The following is a 21,748-nucleotide window of genomic DNA, read 5'->3' on the forward strand; positions in this document are numbered from 1 at the left end:
TTGTCGAAATTGTGCCACGATACAAAACAATAACATATTGTAAACTCGTTAATAATAAAGGATACAAATTGTCGTAGCACTTAACCACCGTTTTGCATGATTTATTTTAAGAATTGATAACTCGTAACAGGTCTTACATACTAGGCATTGACCAAATTACTACAATATGTACGTTAACTAATAAAAAACACATGTTGCCCTTAAATTTGCAATAAAACTATGCTTTCATTGCTTAAACTTCGTTTCTAAAAGAGGAAGAAACTTCTTGGATGCAGGTCGGAGAAGCGTAACGAAGTCTGAAAAATTAGATTATGTATGCGAAACAAAATATTGTATTCCATTTGGCAGCTGTGTAACAATTTCTGCAGGCATAATTGATACATCGGGATCGGATTTAGAGAATAGTTGTACATGTACATCACATAAATAATATCCACCTTACTTCCATAGGTTATGTCACAATCTAAAACAATGAAAAATGAATGACAACCATTTACCTATATTAGCAATAATCTTACGTGTAGGTAATTACGTGTTGAATTAATGACTTCTGGGAACTTAGATAAATTGCATATTTAGTTCGCCACTTAGGTACATTGCGATACATTGAATTAGATTTGAGGTTAAATACCGTCAACGAATGAACGAACGCAAACCAAACCATAGGCGTACATTGCGCTACCGCTATGAAGTTGCTACGTTTCAAACTGATTCAGATGCCGAATTTTCTATTTAATTAAATAGTCGTAGATAAAATAGCGTATTTTACTTGCATATAAAGGCGATTATGACACTCGGAAAAATTACAACACTCGCCTAACCTCGTTGTCATAATGCACACTTTATATGCTCGTTATATATAGTACTATAAAATTTATTTATTGATCAGTATTAGGTATACACTAATGGGCATATGCGACAGTTTTCTATTTTAACTAAAATCGAGAGATTTTGTTATTAAAAAACGATCAGAAAAGAATTGGGTGCAAAATATTGATATTTACGTCCTCTGTAACTTGTAAGCACTTTAAAATCAAGGGTCGGCGCGAAGCAAGAAAACGTACCCACGTCAGTAGCCAGAAACATTTGCCGCCGTGCTGGCAAAGTATACGAATGTTTCTGGTTACTGACGTCACGCGGGGTAGTCTCGCGCACAGGTATGTTTTCTTGCTTCGCGCCGACCCTTGATTTTAAAGTGCTTACAGCGGACGTAAATATCAATATTTTGCACCCAATTTTTTTCTGATCGTTTTTTAATAACAAAATCTCTCGATTTTAGTTAAAATAAAACACATACTAAAAATGTCGAATCTCCCTATTGCAATGGTACTTCTAATTCAGAGACTTTTAATCACAATGTCTCTGATTCAAGTATGAAGTGTATTGCCATTTTCAAACTTGACTATGATTCTTGTGACGCCATTGGGATAAAAACGTCATCTGCGCGAACTTGACGAATTTGCGTGTCTTTATAGGCATACCTTGGCTTATTGTACCAAATACATATACGGAATACTACACACAAATAACCTCATTTTACGGTAGGTATCATATTATATACCAGCTTTTCTGGTGGAATGACGATGCAATGATTAACTTATGAACAAATTAAATTTTCAACCGACATATAATTTTTTCTATTTCGATTTTTAAATGTTCTATTAACGCACTGTTTTCCACTCAAAACAGTGCGTTAAAAAGAGCCCTCAGCCCTGAACTAATAATGAACGGTGCGTTACGTTTTTAAGTTGGTACATATTAAAGAGGAAAACCTAAATTCACTGCCCTATTTGACATTCGATTGTATTTATTTTCAAATTAGGGTTAAGTTTTGATATACAGAAAGACAAGATTCCCTTTCTATTTGAGTGAAAGCGAGACATGTAAGGCTGATAAAGTGTTAATCAAATTACAAGAAGAACGATATAAAAAAACCACTTAATTACTTTCTCCCAAAACTCAAAAGGGAATTAAATATTCAGTCTTATGGTGTATCAGATCCGTTAAATAACGGACCAGTTATGATCCAAAATAACCAATTTCCGTTAGTAACTAAGATTTCGTATGATGTATCATGTTATCTTAATGGGTCCGTACACGTTCCGCGGTTATGGGCAAAATAACGGACGGTCGGCAACGGAACGAAAATCATGTAAGTTATGTATTTAACTGCGGTGCAGAGTAAATAGTTTGCGTATTTTGTGTTGAGATTATAACCCCCAATCCATCATTCAAAATCCAAATACATTTGTAACTGATGTTGACTGCTTAAATCTGATATATAAATAGAAGAATTAATTCACCGTATCCCCTAAATGGATGTTTGTCCGTCCCGAATCAAGATCATTTAGGGTATTTTTAATTGGGAGCCCTCCACCAGCGCCTTGTTTAAAGTCACTAGATGTATCTAGTGACTTTAGCCTTGTTGTAGTTATATAAATACAGGGTGTTTACGGTCTTCTCTGTATCCTTTTAAGGGGCGGAAGTACAGCTCAAAAGGAGCCGGCAATCCACAAAACACATATTAGTAAAAAATAATTTAAGTGGACAATGCTAATTAAGTAGTAGATTGCTCGATTTGTACACTCAACAATCGTTTAATGTAAAAAATAAAACAAAAATTATCTTGCTTATTAAATCACTTTTACTAAGGTGTTTTGGGGTTTGTCGACTGCTTTTGAGCTGTATTGCCGCCCCCTTAAAAGGATACAGAGAACATCGTAAACACCCTGTATAGACAGGAAATCAAAACAAAGCATGTTCTCCAAGTCAAAATGTTTTGTTTGAGAACTCTCTAAAAGTCCCAAAATGTGCGTTGCTTCTATATCATTTTCTCAGAAATTACTAGGTACATATGGGATAGAACTAACGACATTTGTTCATATTTGTTTCGGAGATGAATTTGGTCCTTCTGCCACTCAATTTTCTCACACATTTATATGATGCACGCTTCGAGTGCGCTCTACTAACATATCATGATGTGGGTACCAGAATATCATAACAGCGAGTTTTTGGTATTAGATTCGTACTATTCAGCTAATTTTGCATAATGTTCTTTAACACTGTAAGTATAGGGCTGAAACAAACTGAGACTAAAGAACTGACAGACTCGAATGCCTTTAGAACCTCCAAATGTTAAAAAAAGATATAAAATCAAAAAGATATTTTCACTGCGCTAAAAATCCATCAAGAGAACGAGCATAATGTCAATTGTCAAGACTCAAGACTCAACATTTTTAACATGTTCGGCTACGTAAGTACGGAAATCTGCTATATGTATATTCGCAAGTATATGTAGGTATGTGATACGTTATGTATAAGAATATACCAACAAGGGAAATCAATAATTAGGTAGGTACCTGAAGTATGCTGTAACCTTCAACCTATTTGTTTGATATATACATTTTCTAGTTTGTAATGAAGCTTATAAGAAACCGCCCAACGGTAATTTAGTTTCCACTTCGCTGCCAGTTTCTACATCCCTCTACTGCGTCACAAACACACAAGACAAAATTTTACAGAACTTATCGGTGATATGTTTTCATATCTTACTTTAATAGTTACGACCAGATTCTCAACCTGAAGGAAACGCAAGAATTCCTATAGAACTTCCCGATTTAGCCATGCGTTTAGTAAAACCATTGAATAAAAACACTTTATTCAATGGTAAAACGTAATATTAAACTAATCTCGCAAAGAGTAGGGATTCGCAATAAAGGCATAAACCCATACAGTGAGACGCTTGACGCTTGTTGATTAAATATTGATCCGCTTGTCATTTGCAAGAGGGTCAACAACACAGGGTGTGCCTGTCGACCCATCATTACTGACCGTTTGACATAAATATACCAATGATTAGAATACGCAGAGTATAATTTCAATTGCGAGTATAAGCTAATGTTTGAAATAGGTGCATATATTCCTCGAATACAAATGTGGGGAGCACATCCTCTATTTCATCAGCTGCATACTTTGGCCAAACTGGAAGGACTTCTCTTTCATTCGCCCAGCATGTAGAGTTATTAGCATTTAGCACCAATGACTGATGTTGACACGTTTCAATCGGATGCGCAGCTTCGGTTTTTGTTTTTAAAAATTGGCAATATTTTCTTAATTAAGGCCTAGAATTTATGTAGTGTTCCATATACGTACAAAATTTCTTGGGTATTGGTGTCTCCTTCAGGTTACTTCAGATCGACATCACTTTCCACTTGAGGAGTGGACTGTTCTGTCGTGAAACTTAAATAAATACCATTTTGTTGATAACAAGACATTTTTATCACATTAAGTAACAAGAAAAACGATATTCGTGCTAAAGGCGCATAATCTTAGCGCATTGTCATGCACAGATCAGCCCTTCTCGAAAGACTATATGGACACAAGCATTTTTATGGTTAAAATCTCAAAAGAATATCTTCATAAACATAACAGTTGACGCGGGTGCGTACCTATTTAAATTTCAATATGGTCGCTACATTTGCTTTTATTCGAAGCATCTGTGGTAATTAAAAAAATCTCCATAAATAAGAAAACTGGTACCTAAGTATTGCCGAGTCCGCGCATGTGCGGATGTGATTTTCACCATGTGCGCTAGGTGTGTCTTTATTGGAACCAGCTACGGTTCAAATTTAAAACAAGTATAATTGTGCACAAGCCTTGTGCAGATAGAGGAGCTGTTTGAAACTATTAGAGCAATAAACTGAAAACATGTATATTGTATAATTATGACAGATGAACTAACTATTTTTATCGTATCATAGTTACAATAAATTGAATAGGTAACTATATTTATTTCAACATTCCCTCCTAAATCTTTAGTTTATCGTTAAAATGTCACCTAATTGATCCTCACTAGTAATGTGTTTCACTGATAAAACTTTCTCTTCAACTTTCTTTTGTACTTAAAAATGTCCATCGGTTTGTGATGGCTTTTCGATTTTCTGGTAAATCTACCAAAATCCAGGTGTGATTTTGTATCAATGATTGCATCTCTTCCTCCATTGCTTGTTTCCAATGTCTACTTTCTGGTGATTCAACTGCCTCTTGATAGGACTTTGGTTCATCTACTTCAGCAATCATTGTTTCAATTAATCGTTTTGTACGACCAAGATTTCTTCGATTTCTAAAATTATATCTTGGTTGATCCTGTCCATCTTCTTCTTCCGATTCTCGCAATTCATTGTCATCAACATCAATATTTTCATGATGCTGTCCATCTTCTTCTTCCGATTCTTGCAATTCATTCTCAGCATCAATATTTTCATTTCCTACCTGCTCTATTTCTTTTTCCCGAACAAATCTGTTCTCTCCTGGATATTCTGCTACGTAATTTGGCTTCTCGTCAAGGTTAATGTCAAAGGTGATCATTTTTGATATGCTCTTCTCTTCATTAGAATGGGTCGTACAATTTACTGGTTCAAATACAACATCTCTACTACGAAGTATTTTCCTGGTAGAACTCAACCAAACACGAAAACCATCCATCTCTTCAGAATAGCCAACAAAAATACCTTTTTGACATTTCTGGTCCCACTTCTTTCGTACTTGTTTTGGCTTATGTACAAAACATGTAGTACCAAAAACGTGCAGTTTGTTTAAATGTGTAGACTTGCCCGTGAATATTTCAAGAGGTGATTTACCATTTTCATTACTAGGCCCCGTTCTGTTCAGCAGATAAACAGCTGTGTTGACTGCTTCGGCCCACAATCCTTTAGGTAAATCTTTCGCCGCTAACATTGTTCTTGCAAGTTCGACTACAGTGCGATTAGAGCGTTCTGCACATCCATTCTGCTCGCTGGTATATGGATTTGAAACACTGAGGATTACTCCTTCAGATTTTAACAACGTTGTCACATCTTTGTTGTTAAATTCTCCTCCACCGTCGCAACGCAACATTTTTAGTGGTCTTCCGCACTGATTTTTCACAAAATTCAAGACTTCAGCAATTCCTTTTGTAGTTTCTGATTTTTCCTTAAGAAATTTGATCAATCGGAATTTTGAGTAATCGCATGTAAAGCAGATAAAATATCTCGATCCTCCATACGAAGTGATTTCCATAGGACCACATAAATCAACATTCATGACTTCACCTTCTCGTTGAGCACGTTGTTGTCGTACTTGAAAAACCTTACGATGCTGCTTACCTTTTACACATGCTTCACAAAAAAAATCTTGCTTGGTGTACTCGATTCCATTACGGTTTAACACTTTTTCAACTTGTACTCTGTTTTGATGTCCGAGCATTTCATGCCACTCTTGAATTGATTTCAATTTCGAAGTCACGTTTGTTTCTTTAGTATTACTTAATTGTAATAAACTATTCGCTGGTACTTTCACCTTCATTATCATTGTGAATAACTGACCAACTCGTCTACCCTTAGCTTTTGCTTTTTCATCACTGACGAAAAAGAACTCCTTTTGATTTGATTTGAACTCGTATCCTTTGTCTAAAGCTGCTGTCCTCGAGAATAGATTTCTACGAGCAGCTGGAACAAAGAGAACATTTAACATTCGAAAATCAAAAATTTTACCATCAACAAAAGTTTTAACTTCTACGACGCCTTTTCCCAACGCATCCATCGATGTCTTGTTTCCAATGTGGACCTTGACTGGTGTCTTAAATTGTTCAAAAGATGAGAACCACTCGCCATGATATGTTAGATGATCAGTGGCCCCCGAATCAACAATCCAAAAATCTTCGTCATTTTCCGCATTCAAGACTTCCGTAATGAAAGCGTTTTCTCCAGATTCCTCGTTGTAAAACTTCTGTTTACGATTGGGACAATTTCGTTTTATGTGATTCTTGCCTCCGCAACCATAACAAGTAAACGTTTTCTTTGTAGTTGCACTTTTGTTTTCTTCGCGATTCTTCGGATGTTAGTACATTCACCAGGTTATCAAACGTTTGTTGTTCGTCTGGTCTGGCCCACCATGCCTGCCGTAAGTTATCATAATTATCTGGTAGCGTATCCAAAAGTTTTACTACTAAAGACATGTCATCTTGTTTCACATTCAGTGCATTCATTTTCAAGATAAGAGTTTCGAACTTTGAGATATGAGTTACCATATCATCTTTCTCATTCATTGTAAAACTAAAGAACTCCGCCTGTACTACATGAGCAGCTTGTTTGGTCTGTTGCTCAAATATACTATAATGAAGTTTTATCCACATCTGTCTTGCTGTATTGCATGTCACCAGTAATGCCATTATTTTGGGTTCCAATGCTTTGACCAATGCTTGACTAGCAACTCTGTCCGCTTTATCCCAAATCTTCAGGTCTCTAATATATTATGCTTTCTGCTCGGCAGTAGCTTCCTCATTCAGAGCCTCTGGCATTCTGAGATCTCCATTACATATCTCGTAAGCATTTGTATACGCTCGCAAAACATTCCGAATGGCGAATTTCCATACAGTCCAGTTATCAGTTCCTCTCTACCATGTTGAAACTATTAGAGCAATAAACTGAAAACATGTATATTGTATAATTATGACAGATGAACTAAATATTTTATCGTATCATAGTTACAATAAATTGAATAGGTAACTATATTTATTTCAACAGGAGCCAGCCCATGTGGAGCAGTTCAGTTAAAGTTGAACTGTGGTTCTAAGGGTACCTGGTTCGAATCCGGGTTCGGGCATGGATATTTGTAAATGTACTCGTATAGTGGGTTGGGGAGCAGCCTTGGCTGAAACCCCGCCCACTCAAAAATAAAGGCAAAAAAAATGATAATAATATAAAAAAAACCGATATAGGTTAGTAAATGGTTGAGTTATAAGGTAGTACCATGCTATATTTATCGATTTTAGAAATGTTTCGTCTACACAATCTTTCCGCCCTTGAGAGTATTTGCACTGAAAGTTTTGACGTCACCAATAGAGATGGCTCGTAGTGACTTTCCACTTGCCCTTTATATGAGTACCCTATTCCGACACTTTGTTTGTAAGATCTTCGCTTCGACTTCACCAATAGATTGTCTCGTCCAGACGATTCATTTTGCCTTTGAGAGTATGTTCCTTCAACAAAACGTTTTCGAGATATTCGCTCTTAAAGTTTTGACGTCACCAATGGATATGTTATTCTCAATAGCCGAAATCGGGCAATGTCCGAAATTTATACCCATAACGCGTTGTGAGCACCGCAGTTTACCCAGAATGCGATGATAGTCAACGTTTGTAATGAATGGGTAAAAAAATTAACCAAAACGCGTTCTGGGCAACCCGAAGCCAGTGCTCTTGTTTCGCGTTGTGGGAGCATCTTGGTTCGCTCACTTCGCATTGCTTGTACTACGAATTAGCCATAACGCTTTTAAGTGAAACCAGTGAAAATGGAAAATCCAACTTTGTTCACGAAACAACATTCCACTCATAAAATTTATACTTTAAGTTCTACCTGCGTTAGTTGCGAAACCGAATTCTGTTAGAAGTCGTTAGTTTGATACTCGAGAATTGATAGAAAATGCTTTCCGCCTCGCACACTACTACACAATCAGTATGTGTAGGTATCCTTCCAAGCTTTATTCTAATTCATTTCATTCATTTGTAATTTGGACCAAAAAATACGACCGTTAGGTGTTCGACAATGTAAAAACAAAAAATTAAACACATTACAACGAGAATAGGATTTTATTGTATATTTACCTACATAATTAGCTATTCAAGTTTGTCATAAGATTCAATGATCCTGCACGCGAGAAATGTTTAATTCATTTCTCAAATGGATAAAGAACCAAATACAAGATTTTATCCAAGCCGCTCAATGGGCAAGTTATTATGTGACATTTATAAATGCATTACATGTACCTATACCCAAAAAGTAAAAATTACTTACATAAGAAAAAACAAAGTTGATGATGGTCAACCGGAGACGAAACGTCGGATTTAAAATTTGAAACTAGCATCTTGGAGAGAAAAAAGTGGCCATAATAATGTGTTATTTATTTCGAAATATCTTTTTAAATAACTTCAGTAAAAAATAAAAACAATTTTGCAAAATTTCGGTGTTTTCCGGATATCTCCGAAAGTAGTCGGAATTTTCAAAACTGCATTTTGTTAAGCATCAAAATACGCAACTTTACCAAATTTAAACTACCTATCTAACTCTTACAGTTCCCGAGATCCACATGGTGGCCCTCGAATTGGAATCAGCCTGTGTAAACCAAATTAGGAATTACGTTTCTGCAGTGCTTTACTTATATACTAGGCTGTTTCACGCAAACCGTTACCTAAAAGTATTCAGAAAAAAACGGTGACCACGTAGAACAAAACCTTGTTACATAAATTTTGTTCAGTGAGTAAAAGTATTAAGGGCGCCAAGAACGTATATACTTACGAACCTCAAAATCTGGATCTGGGTTGCTCCCGTTCTAAAAACAACGAAGGAGAAGTGCGGGACACGGATAGCAAAAATAACAAATACAACAAAACACAGAAGGAAAGAAATATATATATTGAGGGAAGAAGAATATTGAAAATAAATCGGTAATATGCACATGCAAATTTGACCCAAAACAAAATAAGGTTAAATTTAGTTTATAGTTCCACAGTAACAAAATAATTATTAGAACTATTTTCATAAATTCAAAGAAAAGGTTGGCTGCAACAAGGAAAATATTACGTAATGCAATTTAAGAAAAAAAAATGACAATAACCGAAAAAAATATTGCGTGACTACACGAGTCAGTGGTATAAAACTAAGGCCTTGTTTTTATGTCTGAACCCCCTTTTTACCTTACGTCGGGTATACTACAGGTAAGAAATTTAGATACTTGTATCTGCCGTACAGTAGTTTAATACAACCTCGGTAGTTCTTAGGTTTTGTAAAGAGTAGTTGTAAAGTAACTTCATTGTTGTAAGGTAACTTAACCTCACATACTAAAACTAGCTGAAGGCTCAATTAAATCACAATATAAATTAATAAACGTGTTTTAAACAACTTGAGGTACCTGAAGGGTGTTCTTTAAAAGCCTGAAGGGCGTATAAGGTATAACAAGTTCAATAATAAAGCCAAACTGGTCCTGTTGATTCACCAAATTGTGTTGGTACAGCGAGAGATAACAGCAAGGAAGAATAGACGGCACAGACAGACACTCCAAACCTGATACGGTACGTAGATGCTCCAATGATATTGGTATTAACGTTCTTTCTAAGATGACGACTGCAGGCAAGGTTGGAGACGAAGAAGACGGGACGAGACACAAAAGACTGCTCCAGAAACTCGGCCAAAGGTTACTCCGTGTAGTAAGGTGGCTCTAGTTGATCGACATTTAACTTCCGGGCAGTAGGTATACGTTGACGTAACACACGAGACGACGCACGAAGATATAATTGTAGTTCGAAACAAGAAGAAAAAGCAGAGAGAATACGAGCTAAAATAGGAAATGTTTAAAGATGGGAATTAGACGAGAATGCACATACCTCTGAGATGGAAGGCGAGCTCACATGTGGTTCAACCAACGATTCTAAAATCCGCCTAAGCGACAAATTACCTCGAATCCAAAATCTCCACAATGAGAATATAGGCAATTTGGTATTAACTTCATCAAAATCTTAATGATCCCTTTGATCAAAAGCGATTCAATTAAATCTTTATAGAAATTGGCTGCACTTGATCGTTCTGAAGAAAATCTGGTAAGAGAATGGCTCATTCAAAGAGGAAATGCTGATAAGAGATAAGAGAGAAGGTCAAGGAATTTAGACAGGAAATAGAAGATTTCAGGAAGAGTAAATTTGCATAAATAAAATCACTAACACTTGAAGGTCTTTATAGGATAAGCAACAAACAATGTTCGGTACGAAATTAAAGTGTAACAACCTCAAGTAAGTTTGTTTTTTATTTTGTCGTTTATTAAATTTATCATGACCTGTTTCTGTTTATTATTTCGTCTTTATTTAACGTTTTATTCATTAAAGTAAGGTAAATACGATTCCTTTCATATTTGTGATATAAACTAGAAACTACTATGAATAACGAATTTATATCCATAGAAAGATTTGTGTGACAGATCTGCTGACGCGTTTATTTCAAGGCCTCCTAAGAAAACTGTATGACGGTCACAATTTTGTAAAATCTAAAATACAACGGAAATCATTAACAGATAGGTAGCTATACTTATAGGGAATGGAATAATTGATCGATGTAGATTTATGTTTCGACATTTGACGAAAGTGCAAAAAAATAAGGCATGTTTCATTTGAAAAAATGAACTTTTTAAGGGTAGAAGTAATTAAAATTGGCTATTATATTTAAAACACTCTGTAGAAGAGTGATTAAAATTTAAATCATTCTCATAGAATTTCATGTAGATTTGGAAAATGGAATAAAATACAGGGTATTCTATTTAAAATACGAAAGTTGCTATCCACATCCGATAAAACCGGAAGTGAAACGATCATGATAATATTTTCTTTCAATAGATAATGAAAAACAATGTTGGTATGCAAATTTTCAGTCCCTTGTGGAATCCTGCGGTCTACGATTTCCGGAAATAAACAATCATTAAAAAATAATTTTAGTTTTAGTAGCCTCTAGTACTGCCAAAACCTTTGATCAACGCAAATCGTCTCTATTGAAACTTTCGGCTAATCAGTCACAGAATTGCCGCTTGGTGTAGTTCAACTGACCCTGTATTTGAAAGTAATAAATTATGCTTTCTTTTTAATTTATGCCTGCTCTCCACCATTGAATAAAAATTGTAATCCAATGCCTCCACTAAAGTAAAGCACGCATTTCTTTGCGGATTGACGATACTATAATGTACCCTACTCCTCTTCATCTTCCTAGACGGCGGCTTCACGGCATTTCCTATTACTCAGAGAGCTGAAAAACTACAGTTTCTAAACTTCTGCACAATAAGTGTAGATATACTTTTTTTGTTTCACAGAGATGCAACAAAAATGAATTTGCTAACATACGTAAGAAGTCCTGAACAAAACTAAATAAAATTTAGGTAAGAATACCATGTTATAAAATGTGATTAATGCAATATACCGATATCTGTATTATGATTCACTTCACTCAACGAAACCTAGCGTATCCTATGTAAAAAAATCCGCTGAATCCGAAAATCATAGTCCCCCTGGCCGGAAGAACATATTGTTATTAACAAAAAAAACGAAGAAAAAATTAGAAAATGTCGTGTTCTTTCGCATTTGACTTCGAATATCTCGTTAACTATTGCTCTGAGGGAAAGAATGAATAGAAATGAACTTGTTTAGAATAACATTTTCTATAAGATACAGTTGGCCCGGAACGCTCATTTTCAACTGTTATTGTTTTTGATGGCAAAATGTAAAAAATTCATCTCTAAAATTAACAGTTTGTTATTACCAAGTGAGATTCATCCGATCTTTTTGAAATTCCATTTGTTAGTTTACTCAAAAAAATTCCACAGTCCGTTGATTTGCAAAAATTATCGGGACAATTATTGGAAAAGATTGATTTAGGGTTAAACTAACAAATGGAATTTCAAAAAGATCGGATGAATTTTACTTGGTAATAACAAAATGTTAATTTTAGAGATTGATTTTTCACATTTTTCCATAAAAAACCATAACAATTGAAAATGAACATTCCGGACCAACTGTATCTTATAGGAAATTTTATTCTAAACAAATTCCTTTCTGTTCATTCTTTCCCTCAGCCCAACAGTTAACGAGATATTCGAAGTCAAATGCGAAAAAACACGACATTTTCTCGTTTTTTCTTCGTTTTTTGTTAATAACAATATATTCCGGCCGTTTCCGGCCAGGGGGACTATGATTTTCCGATTCAACGGATTTTTTTACATAGGATACGCTTGGTTTCGTTGAGTGAAATTACAACATCCAGTTTATACTACTTTTAAAGCTAATTTGACTGGACTAAATATGTAGGTATGTATGCAATGAGTGATGGGTGGTCCGTAGTAAACTAGTAAATCACTTTCAGGCTGAGTGGTGCGTAGACATCTACGGGTTGAGACCCACTTCTATAGAATCACTGTATTCGGCAGTGGTTCTCTAATATCACCCTTATTAACATACCCAACAGTCCCAAAGTCTCCCATTGCGGGAACCCGTAAAAATGTTAGCCGCCATCTTGGTTTTTTAGTTTTTTGTAAATAACTCGTTAACGAAAGATTTTGTTGGGAAATGCGTAGTACACTTTTTTGTAGAGAATTAAAATGTAATTTTTGAATCCTACGATAGGATAAATAATAAAAAAGTTAAGGGGGAAAAAAGTTTTGGTCGCAAATTTGAATTATAGGTACTCTGAAAAAAAGTGTCGATCACGATTTCCACCGCCCGACATTCCGATTGAATACGGTACCAGAATGCGACATGTTTATTTCGGGCAATAAGGGTGCAGCAGATTCTCATACAAATATACTGCAAGAGTTAAAACAATTATTATAATTGTGTAAATAGGTACTAAAAATCTCTCCCAAATTATGAGTCATTTGACCTCTCGTCCTATTTTAAAAATTGTGAGGGGATGCAGTCTTTTATCCCGATTAATTCTCTGGTATTATATAAAAATATCTACAACCACCCTTAAAAATAAAATGTTTGGGTAAGGTACAAAAACGAAAGTAGAAATGAAAATTATTATATTACTTATGGCAATTCGTTGTCCGTGTAGCTATAAAAAATAAGTGAATTGAGAATGCAAGATTGCGCAATACTTTGACCTCGTTAATAAACTACATTTATCAAAGGTGATAACGAACGTTATTTAAAATGTATTGTTATTATTCTGGGCCCTTCACTTCTTCAGACTGTCATACCTGAAAAATACCCGAATTTACAATCTACCCAAACTCATCAGAAGTACGAGGAGTAATTACTGTCATGTGTATTACAAATAGATCGAAAAAAAAGTATAATTTGTTTGCTATTAATGAGCGTACCTTGACGTCACAGATAATAAAAGTAAATGGCAACTGCGTAGTGTTGTACGTTGTTAATATGTTAACTTTAACAAAACTATTACCTGATAGTGATAACTGAAAATGAAACCGTATTATGGTTATGGACAGCGCGTCTCCCAGAAAAAAAGCCCCCATATTAAACAGATCTGGTCTGTGCACATTGTTTTGTGCCGGCATGTGCTACGAGTATAATCAATTTGTATGCAAAACATAAAACATTCCATTTTCATTTTGTGACGAAGAAAATTTAGAAGAAAAGAATGAATCCAGCATTACGGCTCCAGCTGCTCTCGGTGGTATGGGTGGTTCGACGAAACTGGAAAAAAATGCTCGGAGAATTTAGGCGCAACTAATTTTCGTTAAATTCAGCCGTACAGGAAAAACTAGAAACCTGCTCCTGGTGATCTGGAAATGCAAGACGAATAACGAGGAGAAAATAGAGTAAAGTAGCCAAATCGGAATATTATTTATTGTAGGGCGAATGATGGTGAATGAGAAATGGCAGGGAACGATAACAGGGAATTAAGCAATAAAATCACGGAGCGAGATCTCGTCTCACAGTAAGACACAAACTTGACTAAAAAAATTAATTAAACGGATGGTAAGATGACTGAATTAATGTATTAATGGTTTTTTTAAAATAAACTTAACGGGCAATCATAAATGAATAAAGGTGAATTGGAAGCTGCTTAGCTGTTGTTCCTGGCTCCTGAAGTTGTCCTGCGGTTGTTCGGCAGACTCGGTGAGTAGACCAGTGGCCAAGTATGGGGAAAATAAGAATAGGGAGGAGGGTAGAAGGGATCAAATGGAAAAGAAATTTGAGGGTATCGATAGAAGACTGAAGACGGACGACGAATACTGAAGACGGACGACTGAAGACTGAAGACGAAGAGTTTGAAGCAGTACGGTACAGGTATAACAAATAAGAAGGAAAAAATACAAGGCCCTAAAACAAAGACCCAAAATTACAAAGTAAAACTATCACGAAAAGGCTACTTACGAGATGGTGTGGGCCTTAAACGTAGAGACAATATAATATTTTGTGTGCTTAAATATAATATTGGTGGTAGCAAATTAACGCTCGGATCCTAAAATGCAATGAAGAAATAGAAAACGATACTGAAGAACACGAATACTCACAAAAAGGGTTGAAAACCGGCGAGCAAGAGGTAAAATATTTATATTGGTTGTATATGAAAACTCGGAAACACAAGTGCGCCTTTCCTCTACTCTTGATCCCCAAAATAGGGTTTAAAAGGTCGGATACTAAATCCTTTTGTTGAGTAGGGTGAATTTCCAGAGGGTAATAATCCCAAAATTTTTGGATAAATGCGGCTATAAAAATTTCGCACCTCGCACACGACAATAAGTAATCGAAAACGGAAATCGCAACGTAGAAGATTTTGAAAAAAACAAATAGTAATATCAATAATTAAGGAACATAAAAAGTTAGCGGGAAAAGAAGAATAGATTTTTGAAAAGAGCGGGAAAGAATTGCGTAGTTTAGACAAAATACCAACAGATGGCCCTGAAACGAATCAGAGGCGTAACATTGAATAAAATGTATCACACATAAGCTTAGAATATTAGAATAGTGAAAACAGTAATGAAAGAAGAAGCGTTTAGAGCGTGAAAAGGTAAATACAATCGTAAGAAGAGATTTAATGAAATGAGTATGCCTATGATATGAAAATCAAAATAAAATAAACAAATTCCTAACATAAAAATCAAAATAAATAACGCAAAACTAAACTAAAACAAGGACCTGTAACAATTTGATGGACTTTTTTGATACACCTTTGATTTCAATCCTTCTTCTTCTTATTTTGACTAACAATGCCAAAGATTATTCGGGTATTCTTGACATGAAAAACAAAACGAGATGGAAAATAGTGTGCGTGTGCAAGCAAATTGTATATTCGAAAATGAAAAGGCAATCTTCAACATCTGCCCACGGTGTAATTAATGTAAATGTACACCGTGCATCTTGCCGTAATGCGATTATGAACTATTATCCACATTAGCAAAAAAACAAGTATCAGCTGATACGATTTAAGTCGATATTACGATACTTGCAATAATGCTTATTGATTGTGATAGAACTCTATTTAAAAAGAATTTTCCCACCACCCACAGCCACGGAATTTTTGGAATCGAATTTGCAGACTTGAATAGCATGATCGACATGTCGAATTTTGTGTGATCCATGGAGGTACAATAAGTAGGGAGATGACACGACAGTTACCGCGCGACAGCAGATTAGCCATATTGGTGTGACACAAATGTCAATTGTCATCTAGGTATTGTCAGTAGCTGGCAGCTATTATTAGTTAATTGGTGCTTGACGATTAAGTATTTCCAAGTGTTATTGTTATTGGCGTGTCGTCCATGTTGGTATGACCATAGGCTCCGCCTACTGATACTAGTTCATAATGCACGTCACAAGCCTGGTGTCGTCTCCCCCTTAGATCATATAACCATGGATGGAGCGATGCAATTACACTAGTCGCCAACATGTTCTGATTCAAGATTCTACATACTTTTGTGCTGAATCTCTCTTGTCGACGTACATTTTATATGTTGTTATTCCATGCACAGTTTCAGTGTTAGTAACCAATCAGAAAATTCAAATCTTTAACCTCACAATGTTAATAAACAATGCAATATTTATTATTTTGGGTAAAAAAGGTTCTCAATACATGAATAAATACATATCTTTATAGGACAATTTGGTGGTACAGAACTGTATTAAAAGTTTAGTTTCATATATAACCATGTAAAGTCTAGCAAGGTTAAACAACAAAAACAGCTGTTTGCGAATATACTGTAACGTTATTTATAAATTCGGGTTCGATTTATATCAATATTTATTAAACAAAACTAAAACACTATAAAATCCGTACAATTTATATCGATTATTTATATCACTCACACTTCGCAATTTATTTCAGATTTTCGCGCTCGATGTTTCATACGTACTCGTTCGGTAGTAGACTGCCTGCGATGTTCGGTCCGCAACCATTTATACACGCAAGCAATGTAAGTCTAGTACATTCTCGAATAATCGCGCGCGTAGAAAATTCCAGAGCGCCAAAGGCGACGTCATGTCTGGAGCATTTCCGTTACAATACGATGTCAAACCGGCAAACGTCCTTACCATCGCCAAGCTTGCGCACTTTTACAATCAACCCGGCAAAGGATAAATACATTACAACTTAGTAATAGTAAAAGATGATAGGCATAAAAATGCACGTTGTAATGTTGGCGACGGTTGTCTTTTAGTAGAGCTTATGAGATAGCTCTATCCATGTTTATATGATCTAAGGTCTCCCCTTATCTTTTACCTCCATGGTGTGATCATTTAATCATAATATCAACTTGAATCGTTATTTTTTTGTTATTTCAATTGACTACATGCGAAATAATTTTTGTTTGAAAAGTTATTTTAAAAAAACTGTTCGACAATTTTGTTCCTTAACTCATCCAGTATGTACACAACAAATTTCGTGGAATTCTCTCCATTTTCGTTGTCCGGCCAAGAATTGCAGTGGAATTTTTAAAAACTAATTCCAGATTCGTCATTTTCATGTTCAAAAACCCCCAGATACCAAATTTTGTCGAAATCAGAATTTATTTCGCACCCTCGTGGTAGGAATTAAAAAAAAATTTTTCAAAATCGGCCAGGGCATATCCGAAATCCTTTCTAAAGACGTGCCACCCATCTTTGTAACTCTTATGGTTGCCGAGAAAGAAATTAAAGAAGAAATCCAACGGCCGTTGCTATAGTTTGTAGTTTGTTTACATTGAATTTTTTTCACTAAAAATGGACGCTATAAACGTTGTAGGATGTTCCACTGTTCCAGATACAATCCAGTCGAAATCTCATGAAGCAACCCAAAAGTTGGTTCCAAAGAAGTCGGCCGCAAGGTATGAAAAAGAGTACTAAGTGTTTTGCCAATGGAGGAACGAACATGGGGCGAAACAAGTAGAGGAAAAAGTCATGTTGGCATACTTTTTGGATGCAGTAAGTTTTTGAATTGAGATTTTTCTGCTTGGGTTTCGGTGTTAAAGCGTCATGGGGCATGGAAAAGCTCATCGACGGCAGAAAAATACATCGAAGGCTCGGTAGAAGGTAAAATTAAGATTGGCTGTATGATATAAGGCGGCGAAAATTTAGTTGAAGTTCTACTGCAGAAGGAATTAAACATTACTAACTCGACATCCAGTAATAACCCAGGCGTTAGTGTTGAGGGCAATACAAATTGTTTCATTACAATCAATGTTAATGTTTGAAATAAAGAATTACAGCCAAATTTATGTTGGGGTTTTTAATTAATTGTGTGAAGATGTCAAATTTGATGTATACAAATAACAGTCCGGTAAGTGTTGCTTAGCGACACTTACCGGCTCTGATGCTGTAATAACTCACCTACCGGACTCAAATTGATAGTGTAATCGAACATCTACCGGACAGTATGAAAATGTGTACCTACAACTTTCTAATCAAAATGGTATTTTAATAGTAATAGAGCAGTATGAAATAAAATGTTTTACATTATTTGTATGTCAAATCAGTTAACGTTACTCGTTTCGAAATTCCTGCCTCAGTTACGCTTCGGCAGTAAACATCTCACTCGTTAACGTAAACCTTGATTTACCATACTCATATGTAAATAACTATTAAATGCTTCAGTAAATAAGGAAGTTGGCATTGCGCATGTGAAAAACAACAGTTTGAAAACGTCGTTAATTTTACTTATATTCGTAGTGTTTACATATAAAGTTTCATTTAAAGATCTTTATAAAGAAAAAACTTAGCATTGCACATGCGTTAAACCCAATTTTTGACACTGCGCATGCGCAAAACTAAAAAATATCGGTATCCACGGAATCCTTGGACCAAACCCTTTGTAGTGTAGAAGGAGTACGTGCGACGGACGGACGACAAAGTGCAGCCAATAACGATTTTTCACTTTGAGGAAAATACGCTAAAAACTAAAATCGAGTATTTCCTTGAATGTTATCATCGTAAGTATATGAGATATAAAAAAAGTGTTATATAAAAGTTACTGTCTTTGATACGCTTCATTTAGAAATGATGTTTAAAAAAGTCAAGATGGCTACTTTTGAGGAACATTTACAAAGCCCCTTAAGTTAAATAGGCGCCATATTGTATTTTTAGATTAATCACTGAATAGAATTTTTAATTCTCTTTTCAACGAGCCACCATCGCATAAGATTGAAAATAAGATACCAGTTATATCAATGATTTTTATATGTATGTTAATCCAGTAGTCTGTGGTGAATTAAAAAACATAAAACAAAATCTATTCGAAGCAACAAAAAATGAAACTAACTAACTACCTCGGGGGGGGGGGGGGGGGGGGGGGGGGGGTGGCTACTGTTCACAATTACATTGCTATTACTAAGTTGTACAAGAAATAAAATCGTTTCAATTTTTGTATTGATTTGTTACTTAAAAAGACGAGCGAGCTTGGGTTGGAACCCGCGACATTTACAATTGGCTAGACTAACTGAGCGAACCAAACTGTGCTATTAAGTGTCACTTATACATATGTACATACATATAAGTAAATAATAACTTAAACAAATATAGCAAACGAGATCCTGGGTATGGCTATAGCATGTGCCACACCAAATTTTAAACCTGATGTTAGTTTTACTTTAATTTAAAGTGTATATGTATGAAATTTCATTTAATTGCCCCCATAAATAAAAAAGTTGGCACTGCGCATGCGCAAAACCAAATTTTGAAACTGACCTTAAATTTGCTTTTCTTCCAAATGGCTATGTATCAAATTTCATTTAAATACCTTCATAAATAAGGAAGTTTGCAATTCGGTGTGTAAATGGTCGAGATGCGCAAAGGGCACTGTGAATGCTGATTGATTAGGCTCAACTTTTGGAATTGTGTTTTATATGGCTAAAGCTATGCGCATATTGAATTTCATGCAATTCGGTTGATAACTAACGGAGATGCCAAAAGGGCCTACTTTATTTTTTGGTCTTCATTGCCAATTCACGAACTCCGATCTACAAATTTGATAAAGAATCCACCTGCAAAATTTCATCGTAATCGGTCCATTCGCTTATAAGTTATCGTGTTAACGGACGGACGGACCGACAGACACCGCAGAATTATAAACTCGCTAGCAGCTCGTTAATAATAAACCGATACAACGAAATATCGAAGGATCCTCAGTCACTTTTAACAATTTATTTTAATCTTACAAAATACATTTTATAGTTAACAAAAATGCATCAAATTCATGTCATGGGCATTGAGATAATGCTCTTAATGTTGTTTCCAATGATCTTGGTGCATGACCGTTTTGACATGTTTTCATCAAAGTCCATGTGGTCGCCAAACAATGCATCAAATTCATGTGTTGATCATTGAGATAAACCTCTTGGTCTTCTTCCCAAGGACCTTGGTGCATAAATAACAATTTTGACATGTTTTGATCAAAATCCATCTGGCATCAGAAAAATAATTTAACATCTTTAAATCACACATATGCGGTTATCAAATGTGCACGTGATGTACTCTTTCAGCATCAAAATAATGCGTTTCAAAGCTTTTACTCCAAATTCATGTGTTTAACTTTAACGGACTTAACTAGATAATTTGCAGATTAATTAGATAATCTTTTTAACGGTCTTCCGCACATCAACGGTAACACATATATTAGTCAATTTCAAAGACATGGACGATTTTAATGCGATATTTCAAATCCCTCTTAAATGCGCTTTAATAATGCCGAGCTCACCTTCGGTTCTGACGGCGCCGGCGTGACGGATGAAATGATTTTACTCCCGTGCAAAAACATATGTATAGCGAGCAATAAGAAGTAGGTACTCCAAAAAACAATTTGTGGCGTAATTATTGTTGTTTCGATGACGCTAACAATAAGCTTTGAAAAAATAAGAGACGCGTTCATCGGATTCCTTTAATAAATTATTTTATTTTATTAATTTATAATTTAATAAATTGTTATCATATTTTTGGTATGGCTGTTCATGCTTAACTAAGAGATTACAATGAAATATTAAATATGTATCAAATTTTGAGCACTTAAAAGGATAGTAAAGTTGTACTACGTATTCTCTTAATATGATCTCTTGGTATACATAAGTTATATTACTCGGTATATTACAAGTGCGAAACCGACTTTATAGATGAGGGCGATATTAAATTAATCCAACCCTTTTTTACGAGATTTTTTGCCACCGAATTTACTGCATTTCTTTTTTTTAACTTGTTAATAGAAGGTATTTCATATTATACCTTAAATTTTTTAAGGCGAACTTTTTTTATAAGTAAACGCAATAAATGACGGTAAGTGAGCGACATATACCTATAGATCCAATACGCAATATAAAAAACACGAAATACACAAATTGACACCCCCTATCAAACCTGTTGGGTTAACTTACAATGATTAAATCAAAATTCGCTAATTTAAAAATTAATCAAACACTATCAACAACAAAGAAGATCTTATGAATACGTTGACATGTGAAGTGGAGATAAAAATGCCTCTCCTACGTTAACATCAGTATTGATTTTGCGCCCTTAAGGTATAGGATGCTGATTACAAACACGATCGAAGGACTGTAAAGTTGCAGAGGCTGAGTTCGTTCTTCACGATTGTTGTACAGATCTAATCTTTTTTCTTTTAATTTAATCATCTGATTCTACAAGTCGGCTCAGATGTTATATTTCTAATTGGAACGCGTGTATTTCAAAGACATCTCTCCCCTTTCGATAACTAATATCTGTCATTTGTAACAGAGTGGAAAATCCTTTCAACTA

At 35.2% G+C, this 21,748-nt stretch overlaps 1 protein-coding gene and 1 long non-coding RNA gene across 3 annotated transcripts in view; both read right to left on the minus strand.

Annotated features, from left to right (window-relative positions):
• The window catches only part of LOC116163321 (neurogenic protein mastermind-like), a 37,944-nt gene that overhangs the window by 9,138 nt on the left and 7,058 nt on the right, over positions 1-21,748 (minus strand). The gene's annotated exons all lie outside the window — the stretch shown is intronic.
• On the minus strand, positions 75-712 carry LOC116163322. Its single transcript, XR_004143720.1, has 2 exons — positions 519-712; positions 75-463 (listed from the first exon to the last, which is right to left on the minus strand). It is a non-coding gene; the product is annotated as an uncharacterized LOC116163322 (long non-coding RNA).

This window comes from Photinus pyralis, unplaced genomic scaffold (genome assembly GCF_008802855.1).
Source record: "Photinus pyralis isolate 1611_PpyrPB1 unplaced genomic scaffold, Ppyr1.3 Ppyr1.4_LG2, whole genome shotgun sequence".
In the NCBI taxonomy this organism is placed as follows: domain Eukaryota; kingdom Metazoa; phylum Arthropoda; class Insecta; order Coleoptera; family Lampyridae; genus Photinus; species Photinus pyralis.